A 13033-nucleotide genomic window follows, 5' to 3' on the forward strand; every position below is an offset into this window, starting at 1 on the left:
TATATATATATATATATATATATATATATATATATATATATATAATAAAAGAAAATAAAATACTTTTAACGACAGTAAATCGCAGTAACGCGTATGTTACGTGTGTTTAAAACGCCCGTTGCAAATTTTTGCAGGCTACATCGATATGCACGAGCCGCCAATTTCCGCTGGTCGTAGTGGTATTTCCAGGCGTAACTTCTAGAACATAACCGTGACATTTTTCTTCGTAAGCCTCCAGTATCCTCGCCGCGAGTGCCACTTGAGCCGATTCAGCCGCCCTCGCATGTGCAACCGCGCGTCGGTGGCGCGCGTCTCGATTGCAATTCGCGGGGAACTCGGTTGGATGTATGTGTGTGTGTGTGTACTAGGTCTGCGCGTGTGCTCACACGACAGTCGGAAACTTGGCTTCGCGAGCGACGGGAGTACGACGGCGGAGTCGTAGGCGCTCCGCAAGGAAATTTCGAACAGCGGTTGCAGTCCGCCGCGATAAGCCGCCCTTCGGGCGAGACGACCCGGTTAAAGCAAAGGAACTTAGCAGACGAAGGAGCCGGCGCGCGCTATCTACCACACGATCCGACGTAATATTACGCCGGTGCTTTCGGCTGCTTATTATTCGACATTACGCTACATACAGGGTGTCTGGATTCAGGTGTCCGATCGCGTACAGGCAGATTGAGTCTGTCGTTGACTGAATAGAAAAATTCTGTACCGTTTTGTAAACTGCCACGTTAGTTGTCGAGATATTAAACGAGAGAAAGTTGGTCAATCTATGCACAGTAGATAACGAGATCTACCTGGACATCAGCCTGCTAAGATGTCTTGGACTTGTGTTCTATCAAGGCTAGAAATCGGATGAAAGCGAAAGGCGGAATAACATTGCGTGATTTTTCCGTATATATTTGTTGTTGCTAGAAGATTAGGAAACAAGACATGTCTCTTCAGACTGTCCTGCAAAGTTCGTTCTACCATGCGTTACCTGCATTTATTCATCAATTTTTTTCATACAATTATTTTTATCATTTACATTATTTAATAATTACCGTAGTAGAATTTATGAAAACGATATAGAATTTAGAAAAGAAATATTTGTTAATTTTTAGGTATTTTTTCTCACAAGTAAACCTACTAAAAAATGTACACTCCGATTTCTTTCTAATTTGGCACAAATGTAGAAATAAAAAAAATATTTAAGTCATATTTTTTCATTTTGGCCCACTTTGAGTTTTACGGGCAGTTTATAGCTTTTTAATGTTCTTACTCTTATCATCAACAAATGCAACAAAAATGCATAAGAAATAAAATTGAATACAAGATATAGATATTAAATAATTTTAACAAAATCGGTAATAGCTGAGACACGAAACATTCTAAATTTTTTTAGCCGAGATTCCAACCGAAATATTTTAAATCTGCTAAATTAATAAAAAATGGTTCGAACCTCGGCCAAACCGAGAAATTATTTGTAAAAATAATTTTTTTTTCAACTTTTTACATGTTTAGTTTAAACATTCTTATTTATACAAATAATTTTACACATTTGATCTCATATTTATAATCAGCAAACCAAAAATGCCTATATCTTGTATTCAATTTTATTTCTTATGTATTTTTTTATGCTTGTTGATGATAGGAGTGAGAACATTAAAAAGCTATAAACTGCCCGCGAAATTCAAAGTGAGCGATATTTTTTGTACTTCTATATTTGTACCAAATTAGAAAGAAATCGGAGTGTAACTTTTGGGTAGGTTTTTTTAAGTTTGGGTAAGTCAGTGTATCAGTATTCATGTCAGAGCTCATAAAATTGTACAAAACAGTCCTTCTTACCATTTTGCAAATAACCACAACAATTATTTCTTTACTTTGATTCACAGTAACAGTATTAGTTATAATAAACTAGACTGTTATAATAAACTGTTATAAAATCACTGTTATAATAAACTAGACGCAGAGAGTAGTCCGAATAATTCGTAAATGGCAAGAGTTGCTTGTTATTCGTGTAAATCTGTTTTCTATATATTAATCGGTCACGGAACTCGATTCTTGCAAATGAGCAATGAAAAAGCAGCGTAGATATATGTAGGAGTGGGTACTAAAGAGATTGTTTTTTATTTCATGTCGCTATGTCGACTCATTTGCGAGTTATGACTGTTTATAGTCGCGGTATCGGCTCGGCGTTAGTGCCAAACCGAACGTATCACCTGCTGTCGCATCGGCATACTATGTTCTCATGCTATCCTTTTCTAAAGTAATGGCCACGTGGCCGCAGCGAGCACATGGCCGCGGCAACTATTCCTATTTGGGCCGCGGAACGAGAATAGTGAGCCGCGTTTGTCGCAGCTGTCATCCGTTGAGCCAGCTTTCCGATTGACTCTCGCAGCGTTTAGCCCCAGGATCGTAAACTTTATAAAACCTGCGAAACTGGCCTTAATTTCTAAAAATTCTTATTTGAAACTAAGAATTCTTATTTGAAGTATTCCATCGTTGTACTTTACAAGTAATATAAACGTGTTGACAGCGTCAACAAAAACATAATATTATGTAGAAATAATACGTATAGAGGACTAAGTTCAAAAATTAGGGAGAGTCCTGTAGGTCTTGTGACGGCCCTGAAGCTAAGCCAGTCGCGAGGCTTGCGTTTGTCTGGACCGCGGAGTAGGGTATGCACGCGTATGCACGAGATATCGCTTCCCAAAACAGTGTCGTGGAATGCGGTTGTTGTTTTCACTTACGTGTCGTGTCGCGACCTATCCCACAAAGGAATAGGAAAGGGGTAGCGCCGGAGGATCGAAAACGCGGATCGATACAAATGTCAATAATTTCACTTGCAGACGTCGTAGCGACTTGGAACAAAAACCGTTGGAATTAGGAAGTTATCGCGCTGTCGATGGACGTGAAATCATCCTTCTGTGGAGTAAAGATCAAACTGCATAATCATGTAAATTCGAAAAACATCAGACTTTATATTTGCGTTAAAGTGGACATCAATCTATGTTGAAAACCAATGTGAAAGCTTGGTTTGGATTTGTAATGCGAAGCGTCAGTTTGACGTTTTCAACGAATATAAAATGCAAAGAGAAGCAAAATGGTAGTAATACACTGAGAGAAAAAAAATACTTGAAAATTTATTTGTGGGACATAAGGTTTATTCCGCAAGAGTAAACTTTTTTTCACAAAAACAAGCTTTATATCACACAAATAATTTTTCAAATATTTTTTCCTCAATGCAGGAACTTTACTCTGATTCAGACACATAATATCTAGATTTAGGTGTGCGAGTGTTCGCGTGTAGGTAGGACTTGTTAAACTGAATATAAAAACTTCTGACGGAGCTGAATATAACAATTAATATGAAAATGATCGCGAGCTGAATATAAAAATTATCGTGATTGTCTATAAAATAGTAGAGGAATTTTCTATTCAGTTTAACGAATTACACGAGTGATCAGACGCGATAAATTCGAACACCCTGTATAAAGTTAGGAGCGTTGAAGTGAGACACGGAACAGAACAGGCGCGACGAAGAGCGCTGGATAGTATCGCGTGGGCGGCTTCGCCCTTGGGCTGGTTGAAGTCTGGAACTGCGTGTTTCAGAGCGCGCCAAGCGGAAAAAATTAGAACGGTCGCTTCTTCCCGAAAATAGAAGCGACGTAAAAAGCATATTGTCGGGAAAAAAAAGCGCAGACTGTCGTGGTGTTGCTTCCCTATTTTGTTCTCGCGCGATTCCGAAGTCGGAAGTGAGGAAAAGAACGGCGCGGCGGGTACATTGTAAGAATTTACATGGAAATTGGAGATCAACGTGGCGGCGCGCGAAAAAGCGAGGATCTTCGGATAACAGTCCTTTGAAATTTCGCTGTCGCTTCTGTTATTAGACTCCGCGGGAGACCGGCGGCTTTATTGCTGGAGTAAAGAAAGTGTGGCTCGTCGAACATCCGCAGGACTCTCAAGATCCGCGCATGGTAATCTAGTCAAGCGACGAAAAGTGTCTCACACGATACGCGCGGGACAAGTGGCAACGTGATAAAGGATACGTGAGACGACGAAGTGTGAAGTCGACGATAGGAAGGGCCTGACATGTTATTAAACTCGGGGGCAAAGTTGTATCATCGCTTTTTCGACAACGCGTACATAGCGAGACTGATAATGCCGTCGGAAAGCTCGTTTAGTATCTTCTTTCTTTCTCTTTTTCTCCCCCTCTCTCTGTCTCCCTCCCTCCCTCTTTTTTGTCGTTTCAACGACGAGAATCTGATGTTTTAATATCTTACGTCAACCCGTTAACTTTGTTTTTACGCCGGCGCGAAATCCGCACATGTACGTGTAAAACGCGCGGGAGCGTGACCTACTTGAAATGACATTTTTGCACATCATCCTCACGTGTTACGACGCGCTATTTGATAGATGACCGGTACATTAGCAACGGATTTTTCACGAAGTTCTTGACCCGACTGTATATATATATATATATATACAGGTGGTTATCGTAATGTTACGAAACGGTCGGATCCGACCACAGTGTTTCCGATGTTTGCGCACATCGTGCCATTAGAAGGGTAATAGTCCGCGCCGTTTATTATCTCATCCGCCAAGTTCCTTCCATCTTGTCGTTTCCTCGCAAGCCGCGCTCGACGCGCGATTCTCTGCCGAATGAAAAAAGCCTCTGCACGAATACGCAGCGTCAAGGTGTAACGACGCCGTTACAGACCGCCGTAACGTCTCTACTTTCTGACTTTATATGTAATTGTACGTTTCGTCGTTGGGGAAGAGAAGGAGGAGAACAAACTCCGTCGAATGATACCGCGCGGAAACATTGATGAATTATGTTTGGGTCATCTTCTTGAAATATCCCCAACGGTCTTATCAAAAATATACTTAGTGCCAATAATGCAGTCGGTCGGATCATTTTGTTATACATTATTTTCATTTTGTTATATACATAGTTAGTGTTTGAAGGGTTGTTGTAAAACGGTTTTCGAAGGGTTGTTGTAAAACATAATGGAGTTGAGGGCTCATCAATCTGTCAATATTGAGAATTATTACTGACGAGGTTACCGGATATAATAATAATAATTATTATTATTATCATTGTTGTTATTGTTATCATTATTATTATAATATCGAGTCATTTTTGACAAAAACGTAATAATATCACAATTAAAATAATATAATTAAGAATAGCATTTAACAACAATGATAATTATTATTATTATTTATTATTAAATTATATTTTAATCATACTGTTTTAATGATACTACTGCATGAGTCTGTCGAAAATGACTTTCAATCTGGACAGTTTGATGAGCTCGCAACTTTATTGTGTCTGGACCGTTTTGCAACCCATTGTGCACACGTGCCGCCGAACCGCATTGCACACACAGGAACCTAAATTAACAAAGAGAAAAAAAGGGAAGACTATTTTATTTAGATCGGGATTAATTGACGTCAGTGAAATCAGCCTCGTGATCGATAAGTTGAACATACAAATTGGCACGTTCTTTAGTCGTGACGAGCGAGCTTTCGCCATGACGCTCCATTCGAGGACACACAGCGTTACATCAATATTCAACGGGGTGGTTTGCCTACCGCGCGACGAGACACGATCGCGGTAGAGAGCAGGACGAAGAGGAGTTGCACGAGGGGGGCTAGGGCGACGGGGAGAGCGAGAGATCGGTCTGATTTCAGTAACGGTAAAATACATTCATGAAGTACCTTGCGAAAATATTGTGCGAGTTAATATTCGCTTTGTGGCACGGACGCGCCGTGATTTTCAATACTGACTGCGGCGAACGGGGCTAAACAATCGCTGCTCTTTCGTCGCACGTTCGTCGCGTTTACAATGGCGCGCAATTATCAACAACAAGTCTGACGATACCGATGGAGGGAGGAGAGAGAGAGGGGGGGTGAGGACTGCGCGATGGTTATGCAAAACAACCGGCGAGTAGAGCCTCTATGTGCCAAGTCGCGCTAGTTCGGGAGAGGGGAGAGAAAGGATCATTCCGAGACAAAAACGTTGGAACACGCGCAGATCAAATTGAACAATACGAGCTCAACTTTCTCGCTTGCGCTCTTCCTTTCATCGCTACTGTTCTCCGGAAACTGACATTACACAGAGGTGAGGAAAATTGCGGGAAAAGAGGGCGAACGAGCGGGCGCTGTCCACCTCCGAACAATGCAGCACGTGCCGATCGTTCGTGTGGAAACGCTCGTGAACGCGGATATACGAGGACGCCGCGCGAGGAACGAACGTGGAAAACGATCGGCCGGATGGCTGGGCACTATCGCGTTCGTTTCTGCGTCGTAGCCGTCGACGGCCGTTTTTAATGTACTCTCTCTCTTTCTCTTTTCTCTTTCTCTCCCCCTCCCCTTCTTTCTTTCTCTCTCTCTCTCTCTCTCTCTCTCTCTCTCTCTCTCTCTCTCCGGCTGTACCATCATCATCACCGCCACCGCCACCGACCTGTCGTCGTCCTCGACGCACCCATCGTTCCCCGTCGTTTCTCGCGAGAATTGTCACGCCGCTCTGGCGGATTTATAGATACGTTTAATATATGTACCCGTTCATTGTTATTCATTGCCCGACGTAAATAACAACTGCGAACCAGCCGCGATATCCGGTTGAACGAAGCGCGGAAGGGGAAAATACGCGAGTGCCGGCGCATGCATGGAGATGACCTCGTGTGTGACCCCTCTCTCTCTCTCCCTTTCTCTCTTTCTCTCGCGTCCTCCCTCGCTTTCTCTGCCCTCTTTCTCCCTGTCCGTCCGTCTGTCTTTCTCTCTTTTCTTCTCGCACCGGCTCTTTTCCCCTTTCGACCTTACAACCCCGACCGCCCGATATTCCGCGATTCCGCGCGTCCCCATTCTTCCCGTCCGCCGTACGTTGCGCCGGTGCGCAATCGTATTTCACCCGATGTCCGGTACTTCCGGCCGAATGAGCCCGTGGCCGCTCCCCCTCCCCTCCCCCCCCCCGTTAGGTCGGCGGCGGCGTAAGTTTTTGCGTGTACGTGACACGTACGCGCGACTGCGACGGCACAAAGACGGGAAAAAGTCAGGGTCGCTGAATACCGCGAGATAAGCGTGAAACGCCGGGCCGCGCGAGCCCGCGGCGCCGGCTGTGTTTGCTTTTGTAACTTTCGAACGTTTGCGCTCCCAGCGCGCGGCACCGGTAATTTCCTTGATTGACTCAGGCGATGTAATGTTTTTATACGTTTTGCGGCTTTATGCCGGTTCTCGGTTGTGGCACATCGAGCGAGGTAAAAATACTTTCACAAATAAGAGAAAGAGAGAGCATTTTGTGAAAAAGAACGACGTGATCTTCGTCGGTGCGTAGCGGTATGAAGCGAACGAAGAGGAAGAAAAAAACAAACGGCGCAAAAAAGTTATTATATTTTTATTCGTTAACGGGAAAAGATGTTTAAAGTGCTTTTTGATCGAAAAGGAATTATGCAGAAAACAGTTTGCACGCTGGATACGGCTTTAGTTGGGGTAAAACGTCCTGTGAACGTTACTTTGATTCGTATGAAATAACTAGCATCAACGTAAGTACTTATTCCATAAGTACCGTGATGAAGTAAGCTGCATGTTATTCACGATTTTAAAACAACAACGGTAAATACTGAATGAGTGCATTCCTCGGGATTGAATTAGTGAGTCTTGATAATATTGCGCTTAATGGAGATTTATTATTATTATCATCATCATCATCTGTGTGTTGCCGATTACGAGGAGAGGGCGGTATATCCATTGACCAGGGTGCTGTGTGTGTGGCCAGAGAGAAATATTAACATCTTCCTTCTTTGTATTTAAACGTCTGTAGAAAGAGAGGAGGAGAAAGAAGAAAGAAAGAGAAAGTATAAATTTCTCCTTTAGTGCTAAAGATGTTGAGAGTCGAAAGAGTACGGAAATTGGCCACCGACCTAATCTCAGCCGAGCTTTACAGTCAACTCGCGTTTCACGGAAAATTCGTGCCGAGTACTCGCCGCGGCGTTCTTGTCTTTGATAGTTCACAGCGCGCATTTCCACGTCGGCAGGCTGCGACGGAGAGGTCCTATATATGTTCTGTACGTCAGAAAGTGTCTGCCTTGCAGTGCTTCCTAAAAGCTTCCACCTCATTCGGTCCGATACGAGCAAACCCTTGTGTGTATCGAGAAGGGTGAGCTGCTAGCCAAAAATCTCGCGCGCGAAGGGTCCGCCGCCACGTTGGATTTTTCTATCGGCTAAGGCTGAAGCGAAGGGAACACTTCGAGACGCCGCGAACATTTTTGGAATAATAACGCTACGACGTACGTGGAATACAGAGCGTCTCGCGAACGAACGAACGAACGAACGAGCGAGCGAGCAGGCGAGCGTGTTCGTATAATAAAGAACGAGACGTGTACGAGTCAAACCGGGAAGATATTACGCAAAACAGAAAAGATCAATACTCACGAGGAAAAGTATCCGTGTGTTTTTCACCGATCTCGATCGGCTGCTTCAGATACGTAGCAACCAGAAATAAGGGACGCGTGCTTTCGTTGTTACAAGCGCTTTCTCACGCATTTAAACGTCGATATCCCGCGATGCTTTTACGTCGCTTTTATTACCACCACGAAATACGAGAGACTATAGTTTCCCACGCGTAAATGAGAGGCAGGGCTAGGGTGCAAATTTTGCTAACATCTAAACTAGCTTAAACTACCCGGCGTTGCCTGAGCTTCTTATATCTGGAGTATCTAAACTCAAATTATCACAAAGTGTCAAGGGGATGAAACCAAGGGGAGGAAGTGGGGTATTTAGGTTTCATGTAACCTATATTTTCCGCAGAGTCCTAGACATCAACTATGCAAAATTTGGTCCAGATCAGTCAAAGAGTTTAGGAGTGCGCAGAAAACATAGACACACACACACACACACACAGAGAGAGAGAGAGAGAGAGAGAGAGAGAGAGAGAGAGAGAGAGATTCTATTTTATATATTCTAAATTATATTTATATCGAGAAAAAATGTTTGAAGCTCTTGGGCGACGTTTTTGTTATCGCGCGATGTACTGTATTTGAGAGCGTAAACGATCTGACTACGGTCAGATCTTTAAACTTTAAAAACCTTGAAAATCATCGTAAAACATTGGTATCCCGATATCATTTCGTCTCAGATTGTCCTTGAGACCTGTCATTAATGGAATGGCGCGAAGTCTACATTCTATACGCTCCATATACTAGACAAAATTAATAATCTGAAAGAATCTGAAAGGATCTATTCTTATCTTGTATACTTTGCGCTTTCTATCGAAATTTATTGTATATCTAATGTCTGTTTCTCTAAGAAGAGCGTTCCTCAATATATAACTGGAGCTAAAATAAAATAGATAAAGAAAATATGTTAAAAATATAATTTACAAAATAAGAAATATGTTAAATATGTAATTTACAAAAAATACTATTTTAAACAGTTAACACGTGTGAAACTTTAAAATGAAATTTAAACGGTGAATTTGGTAAAATTCTCTGTATTTTTGTCCCCACGCGAGAATTTTTAAATCTGCAGAAATAAAAGTAAGCAGCGAAAGTTTATTGAAAAATGATATTTTTCAAAAATTTGAAATTATAGAAAATGTACGCCATGGAACCTCTGTGCGAAGCATATTTCAGTGTACTTCGCGATTTCAACATTATTTGCTCACAATCAAATACATCGAGGAGTTGTTTCAGTCCATAAAGGGACAAGGAAATTCTTTAAAACAAAATATGAATCCCTCTCTTATATTTCGTATGCTACTTTCCACACATGTAGATAAAAAAATCGGCGAGACACATTCTCCTCGTCCTGGAAAGTAGGGAGCTATATTTCGCTTTTTATTTGTTGGATATTAATAAAGTGACTTAATGCAGATTTGCTATGGTTAGGTTAATTAAGAACAATCCAGCCTCGATTTTACTTTTACTTTTCTGCGCGAGTGGTTTGTTACTTTATCTGATTAAAGCGTTTTTTTCTCGGAATGCTTTTGCGATACTTTCTCTTCCAATTAACAGTTTTAATTCCGTTTATCTTCCTATTACTAGTGTAAGATCAGCAGAGAGCAGAGGCGAAGGCAAATAGTAATAATGAACTAACGAAATTAAAAGTCTCGAAAGCAAGAGAGAGAGAGAGAGAGAGAGGACTGCAAGTCTACCGAGAGTGCGAGAGAAACATTGTAGAATAATGCGAAAAGTTTCGATTAGGGTTGACTGGGATTAGAATCAGATCTAAACCGAGTATCAGCGAGTTGAAATTTCGTGCGCCACTTCTGCCGAAGGCAGATCCCATCGGGATGAAAGTTCATAAAGCTACATTTGACAGGAATATTTGCAAGCATGCTCGATTACAAACAAAGTTTTGCCGTAAATGCAGTAACAATTAACGATAACCGCGGTTGTATTAATATCTCGTAAGCGATCGCGCTAGAAAGTTAAAATTAGCATTTGCAACTGATAGTTTGCAATCACACTGACAATCAGTAAAACTGACTTTAATTAAAACGTTCATTCACATGCAGCCACAAATCGAATTTAATCGCGCAATAATATCGATAATCATGACTTCAATATTAGTGGAAGCGTAAGTACGTTACGATCGATAATTCTGAAATAATAATAAATTAGGTGAATTTTGCAAAACCGTGCCGAGATTCTATCTCGAAGAAGAAGTTTACTTCGAGCCCAAAATGCTCGCGTTGTTCAACTTTCTCAGGGCATCGCTTATTTGTTACACATTTTAATTAGTGCATTTTCATTAATGCTCTTTCCGCGGTACGCTTATAGTACGTACGTTACCTCGCTTCTTGAGGCCGAGCCTCCGGAAGCTTTCTAATAATATCGTTCATCATCCTGTTGGCCCACCAAAAACTACCCCTATGAGTCGGGCCAGGTTTGGCGTGTCGAGTGAAGAGCTCAATCTGCGATATCGAATTTTACACATAAGTCGTTTCATGATCGCGCGTTGAACTACGGAAATAAATCGTAATCCGGAAAAAGAAATATGTGTACACTAAAGATGTTGTAGGTTTCGTCCCTCACATTTCACTTTTATTGTACGTTCTTATCCTTTCTCTTACTCAAAGATATTAGTTATTTCCGTAAGCTTGTATTTTTCTGTCTCTCGTATTTTTTAACCTTTACAATCTGGGAAGTCACTGTATAGTGGCGCGGCCGGGGATCTCATATTTTTTAGCAATCTACTCTCTGACATGTACGAAAAAACTTTAGGTTAAAAACTGTAGAAATCGTCCCAAAAAGTCGCTTGAAATTTGTGTGGGGGTTAATATTACTTCTCTCGAATATCGATCTCTATATAATACCATAACGAAATTAACATAAATATGTATAATTCTAATATTATTGTAGCTTGTTTACCAGATTTTAACTGTGCCGGCTATTTTAACCGTGAACACAATGCGACTATTTTGCAGAAATTCTAATGCTGGTGAGCGCTATCGATTATCGACGCCGGAGATAACGTTTGTATATGATAGTAATCGATTCCTCGTTAGTTTATCGTAGGTCTTGGCCCTGGAGGAGTTCTATTCGCGAGTATGGAAGTCCTCGAGGCTATCGGACAGCTGTTGGGGTCCATTGTTTATGATAGTACCGGATAAGTTAAATACAGCTTGTACAATGTGGCTTACGTGACGATGGCGCTGTAGATAGTTGACGCGCGTAGATGTAAATTCTCTATGAAACTGTAGTATTCTTTTTACTTTGTCTGTCGAGCATTAAAAGCGGTGCGGAAAGGTCTCTGACGATTCTTAAGATTAAACGACTGCGCGTTCGATAAAAACCACGCAATTTCAGCGCGAAATTCTCTGCTGCGCGCCGTGCAGATGAAATTTGCCGTCGCCCACACGGTTTTCCACGGGCGTGGGCGTAATCAAAGGACTCGCGAACTCCGTTCGAGAGACATTTTCCGACGGTAATCGCGACGTCCCGCGGCGCGCAAACAATCTCTTCGCGCTTCACGCGGTAGTCTACGCGCGCCCGAGCGTGCGCTCCGTTGAAGACGCCACGCGTAAAGTAAGAAGGACGGGCTCGGGACTCCGTTAGGAGAACGCCCGAGAAGAGAGGATCGCGAAATGTGTCTAAAGAGCGAGCTGCCGGAGAAAAAAATGGCGCGTATAAGGTGCAAGAAGCGGAGGGTGCAAACTGTCAGATACGAGCGAGAAGAATGAAACGCGAGAGAAAGCAGGCGAGGCTGCAAGGACGAGGCGGGGAGGACAGGAGAGCGAGCACAGAGAAGGGTTGGATAGTGAAAAAGAGAGGGTGTAGGTTGGAGGGTAGAGAGGAGGAGAAGTATCAGGATCCGGGGTGGAGAGGGATATCGTTCGCCGACTTTGTCACCCCCCCGGTTATCCGAACGACTGTCTTTGTCCACTCCACGCTTCCTCTCTCTCTCTCCCCCTCCCTTTCTCTCTCTCCCTCTTTCTCCCTCCCTCTCTCTCTTCCTGCACGTTTCTCTATCCTTCTGCTCGCTCTTCGTCACCCCGACGCTTTGGGCATTCGCGTTTCTTCGTCGCCATCCGCGTCCCTTTGCCGTCGATCGTTCTTTCTCCGTTTGTCGCTCCTTGTGCTCTCTCTTTTTACCACTCTCTCCCTCCTCCTGCCCCTGCCTCGTCAAGCGGGTGCTTTCGCTCTTTCTCTTTCTGGCGCACCTTCTCGTCGGCAGCACTCGTCTCTGTTCCCTCGCACCGTCGCGCTTCCTCCCATTCTCGCGCTGTCTCCCTCGCTCTCTCGTCACTGCACTCTCCCGCTCTCTCCCATCTGCGTAGCTGCGGTCTCTCTTGCACCCGCCGACGCAGAACTACGCTCCCCTCGTACCTCCTGTTCCTCCCACGCTCCCACCACTCCCACGTCTCGACACGGTGCGAGCTCGCAGTCCGCCGGCGACTCTTCAATGGGAGCGACGGGTTCACGGCTCCCGAACGCGCAGCGGGTGTCACGTTTCCGTCGACGGAAATAAACGTACGACACGCGTGGCGGTTTATCACGACGTGCGTGCATGCGGTGCGTGCATACATAGCGTATGTACGTGGTTGCGT

At 43.3% G+C, this 13033-nt stretch overlaps 1 protein-coding gene across 6 annotated transcripts in view; it reads left to right on the plus strand.

Moving 5' to 3' along the window:
• Nucleotides 1-13033, plus strand: part of LOC116840460 (protein artichoke-like) — a 146466-nt gene that overhangs the window by 14191 nt on the left and 119242 nt on the right. The window contains exon 1 of one of the 6 annotated variants that reach the window (XM_032807181.1): nt 12874-12956. The exons of 1 other annotated variant lie outside the window; for it this stretch is intronic. The gene's annotated coding sequence lies outside the window, so the exon portion shown is untranslated. Of the gene's footprint in view, nt 1-12873; nt 13020-13033 lie in introns of those variants that run through there. 4 more of the 6 variants (XM_032807186.1, XM_032807182.1, XM_032807188.1 and 1 more) reach the window with 4 other exon arrangements.

This window comes from Odontomachus brunneus, unplaced genomic scaffold (genome assembly GCF_010583005.1).
Source record: "Odontomachus brunneus isolate Ranch 3 - 2012 unplaced genomic scaffold, Obru_v1 Obru_scaffold_010, whole genome shotgun sequence".
Taxonomy (NCBI): domain Eukaryota; kingdom Metazoa; phylum Arthropoda; class Insecta; order Hymenoptera; family Formicidae; genus Odontomachus; species Odontomachus brunneus.